This window comes from Sparus aurata, chromosome 4 (genome assembly GCF_900880675.1).
Source record: "Sparus aurata chromosome 4, fSpaAur1.1, whole genome shotgun sequence".
Lineage (NCBI taxonomy): Eukaryota > Metazoa > Chordata > Actinopteri > Spariformes > Sparidae > Sparus > Sparus aurata.
In genome coordinates this window covers 40252575-40266773 of record NC_044190.1, presented here as the reverse complement: position 1 = coordinate 40266773, position 14199 = coordinate 40252575, and the positions used below count along the sequence as shown (strand labels likewise).

At 49.1% G+C, this 14199-nt stretch overlaps 5 non-coding genes across 5 annotated transcripts; 2 read left to right on the top strand and 3 right to left on the bottom strand.

Moving 5' to 3' along the window:
- Positions 1-2671: 2671 nt before the first annotated feature.
- Positions 2672-2744, bottom strand: trnav-uac (transfer RNA valine (anticodon UAC)). The gene has a single exon. It is a non-coding gene; the product is annotated as a tRNA-Val (tRNA).
- A 375-nt stretch (positions 2745-3119) lies between these two features.
- Positions 3120-3192, bottom strand: trnav-uac (transfer RNA valine (anticodon UAC)). The gene has a single exon. It is a non-coding gene; the product is annotated as a tRNA-Val (tRNA).
- Positions 3193-4550: 1358 nt separating this feature from the next.
- Positions 4551-4623, bottom strand: trnav-uac (transfer RNA valine (anticodon UAC)). Its single transcript has one exon. It is a non-coding gene; the product is annotated as a tRNA-Val (tRNA).
- Positions 4624-6687: 2064 nt separating this feature from the next.
- trnav-uac (transfer RNA valine (anticodon UAC)) lies at positions 6688-6760 on the top strand. The gene has a single exon. It is a non-coding gene; the product is annotated as a tRNA-Val (tRNA).
- Positions 6761-7064: 304 nt separating this feature from the next.
- On the top strand, positions 7065-7137 carry trnav-uac (transfer RNA valine (anticodon UAC)). Its single transcript has one exon. It is a non-coding gene; the product is annotated as a tRNA-Val (tRNA).
- Positions 7138-14199: the final 7062 nt, after the last annotated feature.

The following is a 14199-nucleotide window of genomic DNA, read 5'->3' as shown; positions in this document are numbered from 1 at the left end:
ATTAACCAAAGTAAACAAACAAACAAACAAACAAACAGACAGACAAATAAACACACGGCAGCAGCAGAGGAGCTGAAGCTCATCACCAACACACACCCACTCTGCTCCCAGCAGATGTCAGTGTTACATAATGACTCTCTGATGTAACAGACACACACACACACACACACACTCACACACACACACACACACTCACACACACACACAGAACAATTGTTCACTGGCACAAACAGACGAGGAATCACAAAGAATCGACTTGAAATAGCATCACAATGTTGCAGGAGAGGATCTGAAGTCCACTGAGTGTATTTATGGAAAACATGTAACGCAAAAATCTTATTTTTCTGCCACAGTAAGAGCTGAACATGTTGACTTCACTCTGCGTCCACGTCCTCACCTGCCGTCTGCTCGCTCTCTTTATGCTGTCAGACAAAACACAACAACCAACCGGAGCATTAATGATAGAAATAAAAGATTTGGACCTCATATTCTCATATCTGCCTCAGTTAATCCGTGCTGCGTGTCAAACTGAACAGGGAAGCTGTTCGAGGTTTCACCTGTACTGTAAATACACCTGAGGCAGAATAAGAAAGACTGACAAACTAAAATAGTTGCGCTTCACATCAGTTACCTCGTTAGCGTGCTCGTGTGTAATGCAAGCAGACTTCCTCATTGAGTGAGATAGTGAACAGTACAGTGTGCTTATGTTAGCGGTAGCTAGCTAGCAGTGTGCTAGAGAACTGACACTAACATGAGGTCACTTACAAATCTGAAAACGTTGTGTTGTGCAGTGGTGTGGAAGTGAACGTTATCCGACGTGTCCGTGGTTTGCAGGAACATTAACTGCCCACGTTTTGTTCTGGTAACTGGGCAGATTTCAAGGCCCGGGTTGAGGTCAGGTGACTGAAGATGAGTCTTTTGTTCTGTGAGATTCTGATCTTTGGGTTTCAAACATCCAGCATGTGACACACTAACTTTGTTCTTGTGATGTCAGATAATATCTTGATGTGAGCGATAAGACTTCAGGAACAGTGGGCCTCCGATGAGGACGTGACTTTCAGCAGGCAGGTGAAGATTCAGCTGAATAAGTCGTTGACAGTGAGGATTAATGAGAGCCGCGACACCGTCAGCAGCTCAGTGAGCCGTCTGACTACAGGTCCAGTTCTTATCCACTGGATGATGTCATGATGTCTGTAGCTGCTGCTCACAGCCGGTTAATCAGTCTGTCATACTTTACTGTGACTCCACGCTCACCACAGAGACTCCAGTAATTGTGCTCCCAGTACACCTCAGAATCACATTTTGACATCCACACAGTCTTTAACGACTCACTTTACCTAAAATAAGACACCGACCTGCTGAGGCTGCTTTTAGCTGCTAGGCTGGAACAAACCGCCAGAAAGCTGTTCCTCAGGAGGTGGGATTGCTTCACCGTTACTACAATAAAAACACAAACCACGGCTGTGCACACGCTGTGTGAGGAACACAAACCCTCTCAGGCTGTGACAGGTTGACGTGTTTGTTGCACATTTGGAGGAAAGTTGCAGGGAAACAAAGCGAGATTGAATCACACGCAGACACGTTCACAGTTGGAGTATCTTCAGTCCTTCAGCATCGCGTCTGTCTGCAGAACAGAACAGCAGTTAGTGCAGAGATAACACACACACACACACACACACACACACACACACTGTGCTGTCACAGAGCTGTGTTTACCCCCGAGGCCTTTGCAAACACACACACACACACACACAGATCTTGTCAGTATTGTATGAACACCTACTGTTGAACCTCCAGCATGTCGTTATCAGGACGTGAGAAAAGCAGCTTTGTTTTTGTATGAACTTCCTGAGACAGCGGCGGCTGAACGCAGCTCTGAGACGCCACAGACGCTCCTCTGGTCTGGGGGATTTACCGTACCGACACCTAAAAATGACCAGATATACGTGTCGTGCACATCCTGCAGAGCACATCTGACTGCTGCAGCACGATCATGTGACAGGCTTTCACATTTATTTACGGTTTAGCCGTCATCTGATGCGAGTATCTCAGAACGGCCATGAAAGACGATGAAAACTACAGCGGGACAAACTGGAGCTCACAGCTAAAACCTGTGAGTAGTAATAGAGTTAGCAGACATGACTGCAGGTTTGTGGCTGAATGAATCAGGAGCTCATGTGAAAGTGGTGAATTTTGCAATAAATCACGTGATCAGGAAGAGAGCTCCAGGACTCTGCACCTCTCTCAGAAAAAGCTGACTGAGCAAAAGATGTTTTGCAGAATGAAACGTGACGACTGCGTCTCAAAGCTGCTCTGCTGGATCTGCTGCAGCTCTGCTGGATCTGCTGCAGCTGCTGCAGCTCTGCTGGATCTGCTGCAGCTCTGCTGCGGATCTGCTGCAGCTCTGTCATCTCTCCATTTCAATCTCTAGTCTGGACAAGAATCTCGTTTGCACTGTCACAGAGCGGGTGTGTGTTCATCAGTGCTGGAAGAATTATTCAGATCATTGGTTTGCACGTATTGTGTTAATGAGGTCACTGGTTTGATTCTATGGTTGCATGTCAAGTATCCCAGAGCAGGACACTGAACCAAGAGTTGCACTTCAGCTTCTGACATCAGTCTGTGAATTCATCAGCAGACTGGAGGGATCACCAGCCACATAAGTGAGTTCTGGTTCCACTGGGGATTGAACCCAGGACCTTCTGCGTGTAAAGCAGACGTGATGACCGCTACACTATGTAACCTGTTCGCGGTGAATCTGTAATCTAATTATTGAATAAATTTAGACCTGAATGTAGTTGAGAGGTAAACTTTGCCATCACAGACGTTCTACACATTTCTATCATGTGTCTGAATCTGAGTTCTAACTTACTGATTGAAGTAACACTATAATCAAGTAAAGTCATCGTTTCACACAAGTTCTTTCTTCTCTCAGATACAGAAACAACATCAATATCATGGCTGTATTGAAATGAATTGTGGGAAATCAGTGAAAGCCAGTTAGGTTTTCAACCAAACCTGCCTTTCTGAGTGCTGCGTGTGTGCAGACATCAGTGTTGTTGGTTCAGTTATATGTTTTTTGTTCAATCCTCAACTTGGACAGCACTAAGAGAGAATCCTGGTTCCACTGGGGATTGAACCCAGGACCTTCTGCGTGTAAAGCAGACGTGATGACCGCTACACTATAGAACCTGTTTGCTGGCCCTTGGTAAACTTTGCCATTACAGACATACATTTCTATCATGTGTCTGAATCAGAGTTCTAACTTACTGATTGAAGTAACATCCCAATAAAGTAAATCATCGTTTCACACATAAAAAGTTATTTTCTGTCAGATACGGAAACGACTTCAACATCACGGCCGTATTGAAATGAATTGTGGGTGATTAGTAGGAGTGTCACGATTCTCCAAATCCTTGATTCGATTACATTTTCGATTCTATGGTCACGGTTCGATTCGATTCTTGATTTTTACATGTATTTTTTTAAAGCACAGGTTGCTATGCCATTTTTAGACTAGACTTTTATGCAATATAATATCTGACCTTTGTTCGTATTGTACCACACTATATTGTCAAATTTAAAACATTTATTAACAACATAAAGAAACAATAACTTATATCTTAAGTCAATTGGAAACAAAATAGCCTGCCATCTAGTTTCTGCAGAGCTTGCAAACTGTTGCTCTTTTGTCGACAACGCGAACGTTATCAACACAACTCACTGGAAATCCAAAATACTTCCACACCTGAGACTTCAGTGAAAAAGGAGCAGGTTCAAGTTCTGTCGATGGGTCTCCTGCGTCTGCAGTTGCCATGGTTGTAAGAGTGGCGTAGCCCCTTTCAGGAACAGGACGGTGTGTGAGGTGTGTGTGCGTCAGGTGCGTAAGGTGTGAGTGGGCGAGCGAGAGTGAGGGAGTGTGCGTGCCTGAATGAATGAGAGAGGAAGGAGAAGTGAAAGCAGTAGCAGTAGTAGCGACGGCAATAAAGTGTACAATATAGTCTGCAGTCTGGCTGTGAATAAAGGCGACGGCTCCTCCAGATACAGCAAAGCTCCCTGGTATTATTTCCCGACCAGCTCAGCACGTGAAGGTGTTCACCCCGCAGGTAAACACAAACTGCGACCCTGGTGGAAATCATCTCCCCTGTGCTTCCCGACCACGGTCCAGGAGCCGGACAGGAACAGTGTGACACCATGCTGTCGTTTGACTGGCTGTAGCTAATAGCTGCTAGCTTAGCTAATAGCTGCTAGCTTAGCTAATAGCTAGAGGAGGTTGACTCGCAGCACGTCAACACTGGTGTTTTTTTTCTGCTCACGTGACGTGGGGGTGTGGCAGCATCGACGATCCCATTTTTTTATTTGAAGTTTGAGATTGTGAATTAATTTCGGTCTAATTAAAATAGAAATCGTGGCAACCTTAGTAATTAGTGAAAGCCAGTTAGGTCTTCAACCAAACCTGCATTTCTGAGTGTGTGCACACATCAGTGTTGTTGGTTCACTTACATGTTTTTTGTTCAACCCTCAACTTGGACAGCACTAAGAGAGAGTTCTGGTTCCACTGGGGATTGAACCCAGGACCTTCTGCGTGTAAAGCAGACGTGATGACCGCTACACTATGGAACCTCTGACATGATGACAACTTCATCACAGAAACACGTAGTTAAAGTCTTAAAATAGAAATCACTGAACATGTAGAAAAACCCTCTTTTAGAAGGTCTGTTCAGTAGTTTTGGATTCGTCCTGCTGACAAACCAACAGGTATCGTTACAACACTGCCACCAGAGTCACACAAGAAAATAGATGTTTTAAAATTGTTTACTCTCATTATCAAAAATCTATAAGTATAAGTACTGTTACAGAGTATTATTGATATATTTCGACCAGCCTCTGAGCTGGATGAGGTCTGTGGGATCAGAGGAACTCTGTACTGTGAGACATGTGCAGCTCTATATACTCATGTCTGTGCAAGCTGCTTCTAAAAGACGCATCCATCAGGTCCATATGGGGCCCCGAGGGCGGGAAGGGGGTGGTGTGTGTGGAAGTATGTGTGTGTGTGTGTGTGTGTGTGTGTGTGGTGGGGAGGGTGCACAGAAGGCTGAGCAGCATGTTTCTCTCTCAGTATGGGTCCAACTGGATCACCAAGAGGCTCAAACTACCTATTTAATACATTTAATAAGCACAGGAGGAGATGGTGTGATCTGTGTGTGTGTGTGTGTGTGTGTGTGTGTGTGTGTGTGTAATCTGTGTGTGTGTGTGGGTGCATGCGTGTGTGTGTGTGTGATCTGTGTGTGTGTGATATTTATGTTTTTTATCTCGTCAATAAATATGGCGTGCAGAAATCAAGTAACAAGTAACAAGCAGTGTGTGTGTGTGTGTAATAGTTGTGTGTGCTTGTGTATGTGTGTGTGTATCACAGGCTGATCTGTATCTTCTCTGTGTGTCACAGAGCTCCGTGAAACAAAAATATAATGAGCCACACTGTTGTTTCTTCATCACCATGAACACACACACACACTTAGTTTGTTGGGTGCTGGTGCTGGTCCTGCTGCTGGTCCTGCTGCTGGTCCTGCTGCTGGTGGTGCTGGTGCTGGTGGTGCTGATGGTGCTGCTGGTGGTGCTGGTGCTGGTGGTGCTGCTGGTGGTGCTGGTGGTGCTGGTGGTGCTGGTGCTGGTGGTGCTGCTGCTGGTGGTGCTGGTGCTGGTGGTGCTGGTGGTGCTCGTGGTGCTGGTGCTGGTCCTGCTGCTGGTGGTGCTGGTGCTGGTCCTGCTGCTGGTGGTGCTGGTCCTGCTGCTGGTGGTGCTGCTGGTGGTGGTGGTGCTGGTGCTGCTGCTGGTGGTGCTGGTGCTGCTGCTGGTGGTGCTGCTGGTGGTGCTGGTCCTGCTGCTGGTGGTGCTGGTCCTGCTGCTGGTGGTGCTGCTGGTGGTGCTGGTGCTGCTGGTGGTGCTGGTGCTGGTCCTGCTGCTGGTGGTGCTGGTGCTGGACCTGCTGCTGGTGGTGCTGGTGCTGCTGGTGCTGCTGGTGGTGCTGGTGGTGCTGGTCCTGCTGCTGGTGGTGCTGGTCCTGCTGCTGGTGGTGCCGGTACTTCCCCGGCTCATACACCTGAGGAACACGGTGCTGGAGCTGCTTCAGCTGCCGCAGTGTGTCAGTTGTGTTTGGCTGCTGGTGATAAGCTGCTGCTGTTTCATGTGTCGGCAGAGAACGTTACTGCGGTTAGACAGGAAACAACTACCAGGAGCCCTGAGTGTGTGTGTGTGTGTGTGTGTAGGTGTGTGTGTGTGTGTGTGTGTGTGTGTGTGTGTGTGTGTGTGTGTATACTATACTGTTGCTGTATATATTTACACTTTAAATGTCGCTGTGTCTTCTTGTTTCCAGTCTTTGTGCAAAGCAAACATTCATATAAGTAAATAAAAAACACATTTCAGAGATTACATTTTTTTATTGAGATTTAATTCTGGTTCTTAACAACAACATCAAGTTTTAGCTCTTAGTACAAAATGAAAGTGTTGTGTTTCACAGTCAGATACCTGAAGCTGCTCCTCAACAACAGACCGGATCTCCCTGCAGGAACTCACGACCCGATTCAGGGAACAAACAGCACCACAGTTGTTCCCACATTGATGTTTAACACCTCCTGCTCCGCCATCTGAGTCAGAGCTTTTACAGATCGGATGAAGATGCTGAAATAAGGTTCTATAGTGTAGTGGTTATCACGTCTGCTTTACACGCAGAAGGTCCTGGGTTCAATCCCCAGTGGAGCCAGAACTTTGTCCTCTTGCCATCAGAAGGGTCATGGTTCTGGTGCGGCAGGGATTTGTGGGTCTACCTGTTTGAAGGTGAGTCTTCAAACAATGATGCTTGTCTCGATCAGTACCGCTAACAAAGTGGATCCACTAATTCAGTGACAAACTCATTTAATTTCCTCTAACTTCTTCACAATAAAATAATTACTCAGTAATTTAACAGCTTTTATTGTGAAGCAGCATCACAGCTAACGTTTTGTTTCACCAGCAGTAACTAAATATGAAGCTGACAGTGAACACATGAAACTGCAGTACAATTCACGGGTTCTATAGTGTAGTGGTCATCACGTCTGCTTTACACGCAGAAGGTCCTGGGTTCAATCCCCAGTGGAACCAGAACTCTGTGTCTGCAGTGACACAAAGCTGTTTCTCTTTCAGCCATCAGCAGCAGCGTTACTTACTTCCTCTTGTCCTTTTAGAACAAGTCACCATGAGTTCACTCACATCTCTCCGTCTAATCCTTAAATCTGGTTTTATCTGCACCATCTTAAGTCCTCGGTTCATGTGATGCTGCGGGCGACTGAAGGCGGCGAGAGGAAGGGTGGCTTCTTTTTCCTTTTGTTTTGAGCTCCCTGATGAGCGCCGATGAAATGACTTTGGCGGTGACGGCTAATGCGCTATAATTGGTACGAGGGGCCACTCGCTCTGAACAATTATAGGATGCGGGAGCTGTAATCTCTGCTGAGACTGAGGGAGACAGATTCTCTGCATCTTCGGTGTCAGCCTGCTGTGTTTTATATCTTTCCAGGCTTTAAAACTGTTTTCAGACGCAGTTGAAGCAGCACGTGTCGTCTCTGACAGCTCAGGTTGAACCTGCTGCAGCCTGCAGGACTGACACCTGACAGCTTCAGTCCTGAAAAGGTTCTTACTTCACTTTCATTTGGCAGAGATCAGTCTCGCTGAGCCCTCTGGATGTTTACATTGAGTACATTTATCACAAAAAGTAATGAATGCTTCTCCTTTTTCATGAAACATGAAAGATGCATTTTTAAATCTGGAACATTGTTCTCGTCTGTAAGCTAGTTCCCCTTCTTCTTCACTTCTGCTGTATTGCTGTGTTTCCTCTCTCTCTCCAACACTGAAGAGTCTGCAGGGTTTTGTATCGTTTCCTTTATTGCATTACACATTTTATTTAAATGGATTTAATGAACATTTCTGCAGCCAACAACCTGTAATCACAAAGTGGAGACACACTTTTATATCGTTCAGACTGTTTCTAAACTGAGTTCCTGTTTGCTGCGATTATTGAGAGATCTGTAGAACCTGATTGGAGTCCACCTGCAACTGATGGGGCATAATTCATTAGTTTTGTGTGTGTGTGTGTGTGTTTGTGTGTGTGTGTGTTACAGTTCAAAGTGTTTTTCAGACTAGAAAAACGAAGCTGTGAAGTTTAAGGGACCTTCAGCAGATGAGATCAGGTTAAGTGTTTTTAGAGCAACAGTTCATCTAAATCAATCAGTGTCCATTTACACGTGAAGCTCCGAGAATGTACCGTGTGTCAATCCAAAAACTAACCTGACTCCTGAACTGCTTACAGACTCATCAGGGCTGATCAGAACTAACATGTCTCATATTTAAAATACGGATGATGCTCTCCCATCCAGATCTCAACAGCCAATGAGAGAGACAGTCTGGAGCAGCTGACGACAGCCAACAACAGTAAACACTCTAGCCATTGAGGCTAACGTTAGCTAGCATACTCCTGTCGAAAGAAAATTAAAGTGTCACCTTCAGCTCTCTCTGAAGAATAAAACACTGACGGCGTCTCTGCGATCGTCCGGACTCGTTTGACCTCCTGCTTTCGTTTGTTTCTCGCTGCAGAAACTAATCTCCATTTTGTTTACGTCTGCTTCCCCATGAGATCACGTGTTAGCACCGCTTCAGTCTGCAAAGTCATGAAACCGGAGCGCTGAAGCCACGACCTCGCTGCTCCACGGGGTCGTTGTTACTGTTCACCCAGTCTGAAGTAGATCTGATGTTCTGGAGCTACGTGAACAACATCCAGACAGACAGAGAATCCTTGTTTTACAGTCTGATGAAGCAGCATCAGCCTCCTCGTCGCTCCGCCCTCTTCAGGTCGTCGTCTCGCTCTAACATGTGATCGTTGTTCAGTTGATCTCTGAGGTCTGAGAGCAGCTGTGAGCGTTCATCACACCGTGCGGTTCTGAGGGAAACCTCTGAAGATGTTTGGATCAAACAGAACAAAAATAAATCAAACGGGTTTGAAATCAAAATAGAAAAATGTGCAGAGGGAGTTGAATGAAATGACAATGTGACATTTGGATAAAAACAAAAACTAAATCTTTTCGTTATTGGATAATTTCCTTCATAAACTTCTTGTCAGGTGACAAAAATATAAGCATCATTTTTACTTCAGGGAGGCTGAGCTGTTTTCTTGCCGCCTCGAGGTTCTGAAACATTCTGAAACAGGCCCGGGAAGATACGGAGCAGCTTCAGTGACATTAACATTTCCATCTTGATTTTTTTTACAGAATGCAGCTAGAATGTTTATTTCAGACACTTCATCATGTTCAGACTGAACACAGCTTCAGCAGCTGAGCTCTTCTTGTAAGTGAAACACGTAACGACAGCAGACAGCTGAGTGAAATATACATGAGCAGAGAGAGTTTGTGTGTGTGGAGCAGCTCGGTGAGAGAGAGGACGTAATGCAGATAAAACAGTGTTTGTAGAGAAGCCGTTCCTGCTGATGGCAGGATTAAGTTGGATGTCTGTCCGAGCTGTTCATCCGTCCCAGAGAGTTCTTCCTCCAGCGTCCTCCAGGCTCGGGCTCGTTGTGAGCAAATGTTTGCCCCCTCCATCCATCAGAGCCCGGAGGGTCCGCTCACCACGTCGCCTGCTCCTTGTTAATGCCTCCTCTCTCCGCCACGCCGTCCAGCTCAGGTCCAACCCTACAGGGAGGCCGCTTCTATGTCCCTCATGTGTTTCCTTATGTTGCTGCCTTCTGCTCAGCTCCACTGATGAATTATGGAGGAGAGCAGGATGACAGAACACCCCGTGCTGAGTGCATCCTCAATGTTTGATTAGATTTAAGTGTAACAGTAAAATGAGACTGAGGCACAGAGCACAGAAATCCTTTGAGGATTTACAAAGATGACTGAAGCCTCTCTCACACACAAATCCAGAAATACCATCGTGACTAAGACTCGTCTTTACGCCGGCTTAGCTGTTATTGTTTTACACTGAACCAAACATCACTTAGTGCTGCTGCAGTGTGAGTTTAGAGTCGTGATGTGTAACACAACAACGCTCTCAAACAGAAGCTGATTTGGCTTAAAGGTGGGACCAACAAAGCCCCTGGTTCTGTGTTCGTATCCTCCTGAACAGACTGTGCAGCCGTGCTGACAGCCCAGTGAAGCTGTTTCAGACACAGCAGTCCTTTCAGCTAATGCTAATGACATTATGCTAGTTTGCATTTAATAACTAGCACACAAAGCACAGCCGAGGCCGACGGGATGTAAGTAGCTTCGTAGCTTTGAGTGTAGGAGAACTTCCTGCCAGCTGGTGGCGCCACAGGAGACGTCACGATCAGATCCGTCCTCTGGAAACCATGAAAGTCTCAAACTAAACTTCACAACAGTCCATCCAGCAGTTGTTGAGACATTTCAGGCTGAACAGAAGCTGCACACCGACCACACCAGCGTCAGAACCACGCAGCCGGGCGCGGCTCACAGCGTCACACGGGTCACAGTAACCTGCTGAACGGCTGCAGCTTTGTTTCATTTTGTACCGATTTGCAGTAAAAAGTCAGTAACTACTAATCTACACAGCACAGCGCATACTCAGCTGTGATTGGACAGTTCCTCCTCACAGTGTTGTTCATTCCTGCATCATTTTCTTATTCAGCAGCTCGTTAGAACAGAAAGTCGTCAAGCTCGTTGATCAAAGTCGTTCTCACGTGGTTGAATAGCGCAGAAAACAGTGTGTGATTTTTCATCTGTCGTGTGTCAGTAATGAAGTTAAACCTCTGAGTTCTGTTGGGCCGCAGCAGCACAACGCGTCTCCAGGTTCTGTTGGGCCCAGCAGCACACGTGTCTCCAGGTTCTGTTGGGGCCGCAGCAGCACACGCGTCTCCAGGTTCTGTTGGGCCGCAGCAGCACACACGCGTCTCCAGGTTCTGTTGGGCCGCAGCAGCACACGCGTCTCCAGGTTCTGTTGGGCCGCAGCAGCACACATGTCTCCAGGTTCTGTTGGCCGCAGCAGCACACGCGTCTCCAGTTCTGTTGGGCAGCAGCAGCACACGTGTCTCCAGGTTCTGTTGGGCCGCAGCAGCACACGTGTCTCCAGGTTCTGTTGGGCCGCAGCAGCACACGCGTCTCCAGGTTCTGTTGGGCCGCAGCAGCACACGCGTCTCCAGGTTCTGTTGGGCCGCAGCAGCACACGTGTCTCCAGGTTCTGTTGGGCCACAGCAGCACGTGTGTGTTCAGGTTCTGTTGGCTCAAGGTTCTGTTGGGCCACAGCAGCACACGCGTCTCCAGGTTCTGTTGGGCCGCAGCAGCACACGTGTCTCCAGGTTCTGTTGGGCCACAGCAGCACACGCGTCTTCAGGTTCTGTTGGGCCGCAGCAGCACAAGCGTCTCCAGGTTCTGTTGGGCCGCAGCAGCACATGTGTGTTCAGGTTCTGTTGGGCAGCAGCAGCACACATGTCTCCAGGTTCTGTTGGGCCACAGCAGCACACACGTCTTCAGGTTCTGTTGGGCCGCAGCAGCACAAGTGTCTCCAGGTTCTGTTGGGCCACAGCAGCACACGCGTCTCCAGGTTCTGTTGGGCCGCAGCAGCACGTGTGTTCAGGTTCTGTTGGGCAGCAGCAGCACACATGTCTCCAGGTTCTGTTGGGCCACAGCAGCACACACGTCTTCAGGTTCTGTTGGGCCGCAGCAGCACAAGTGTCTCCAGGTTCTGTTGGGCCACAGCAGCACACGCGTCTCCAGGTTCTGTTGGGCCGCAGCACAAACGCATCTCCAGGTTCTGTTGGGCCGCAGCAGCACACGCGTCTCCAGGTTCTGTTGGGCCACAGCAGCACGTGTTCAGGTTCTGTTGGGGCCACAGCAGCACGTGTGTTCAGGTTCTGTTGGGCCACAGCAGCACATGTGTGTTTCAGTTCTGTTGGGCCGCAGCACACACGTCTCCAGGTTCTGTTGGCCACAGCAGCACGTGTGTGTTCAGGTTCTGTTGGCCAAGGTTTCTGTTGGGCCACAGCAGCACGTGTGTTCAGGTTCTGTTGGGCCACAGCAGCACACGCGTCTCCAGGTTCTGTTGGGCCGCAGCAGCACACGTGTCTCCAGGTTCTGTTGGGCCACAGCAGCACACGCGTCTTCAGGTTCTGTTGGGCCGCAGCAGCACACGTGTCTCCAGGTTCTGTTGGGCCGCAGCAGCACACGCGTCTCCAGGTTCTGTTGGGCCGCAGCACAAACGCATCTCCAGGTTCTGTTGGGCCGCAGCAGCACACGCGTCTCCAGGTTCTGTTGGGCCACAGCAGCACGTGTGTTCAGGTTCTGTTGGGCCACAGCAGCACGTGTGTTCAGGTTCTGTTGGGCCACAGCAGCACATGTGTGTTCAGGTTCTGTTGGGCCGCAGCAGCACACACGTCTCCAGGTTCTGTTGGGCCACAGCAGCACGTGTGTGTTCAGGTTCTGTTGGCTCAAGGTTCTGTTGGGCCACAGCAGCACGTGTGTTCAGGTTCTGTTGGGCCACAGCAGCACACGCGTCTCCAGGTTCTGTTGGGCCGCAGCAGCACACGTGTCTCCAGGTTCTGTTGGGCCACAGCAGCACACGCGTCTTCAGGCTCTGGTGGGCCGCAGCAGCACAGCGTCTCCAGGTCTGTTGGTGCCGCAGCAGCACATGTGTGTTCAGGTTCTGTTGGGCAGCAGCAGCACACATGTCTCCAGGTCTGTTGGGCCACAGCAGCAACACACGTCTTCAGGTTCTGTTGGGCCGCAGCAGCACAAGTGTCTCCAGGTTCTGTTGGGCCACAGCAGCACACGCGTCTCCAGGTTCTGTTGGGCCGCAGCACAAACGCATCTCCAGGTTCTGTTGGGCCGCAGCAGCACACGCGTCTCCAGGTTCTGTTGGGCCACAGCAGCACGTGTGTTCAGGTTCTGTTGGGCCACAGCAGCACGTGTGTTCAGGTTCTGTTGGGCCACAGCAGCACATGTGTGTTCAGGTTCTGTTGGGCCGCAGCAGCACACACGTCTCCAGGTTCTGTTGGGCCACAGCAGCACGTGTGTGTTCAGGTTCTGTTGGCTCAAGGTTCTGTTGGGCCACAGCAGCACGTGTGTTCAGGTTCTGTTGGGCCACAGCAGCACACGCGTCTCCAGGTTCTGTTGGGCCGCAGCAGCACACGTGTCTCCAGGTTCTGTTGGGCCACAGCAGCACACGCGTCTTCAGGTTCTGTTGGGCCGCAGCAGCACACGTGTCTCCAGGTTCTGTTGGGCCGCAGCAGCAACACGCGTCTCCAGGTTCTGTTTGGGGCAGCACAACGCATCTCCAGGTTCTGTTGGGCCGCAGCAGCACAGCGTCTCCAGGTTCTGTTGGGCCACAGCAGCGTGTGTTCAGGTTCTGTTGGGCCACAGCAGCACGTGTGTTCAGGTTCTGTTGGGCCACAGCAGCACATGTGTGTTCAGGTTCTGTTGGGCCGCAGCAGCACACACGTCTCCAGGTTCTGTTGGGCCACAGCAGCACGTGTGTGTTCAGGTTCTGTTGGCTCAAGGTTCTGTTGGGCCACAGCAGCACGTGTGTTCAGTTCTGTTGGGCCCACAGCACACGCGTCTCCAGGTTCTGTTGGGCCGCAGCAGCACACGTGTCTCCAGGTTCTGTTGGGCCACAGCAGCACACGCGTCTTCAGGTTCTGTTGGGCCGCAGCAGCACACGCGTCTCCAGGTTCTGTTGGGCCGCAGCAGCACACGCGTCTCCAGGTTCTGTTGGGCCGCAGCAGCACACGTGTCTCCAGGTTCTGTTGGGCCACAGCAGCACACGTGTCTCCAGGTTCTGTTGGGCCGCAGCAGCACAAGCGTCTCCAGGTTCTGTCACAGTGAACGACGTCCTGTCGTGTCCTCGTGTTTGAGTCCGGACGGAGAGAAAGGTTTTTGTTTTCTTCTCCTTCTCTTCCTGACAGAAACTCAGACAGACTCGGACTGATTCACACAAAATGACATGTAGTTTATTAAATAAAACAAAACAGATCATGTTCCTGAGTATCATGAACTCTGTGAGCCGACAGTTTGGGCTTCATCTGATTTGTTTCTGTTCCATTTGAGTTGTTTGTTCCAGACTGTTAATGTCCTGAACGATGAGTCTTCTGACAGAGCGCAGTCGGTCGTCTCTCTCCTCAGTGGAGCTCTGAATATTTCAGCAGAGAGCTGCAGGTTCTGGGTCAGTGTG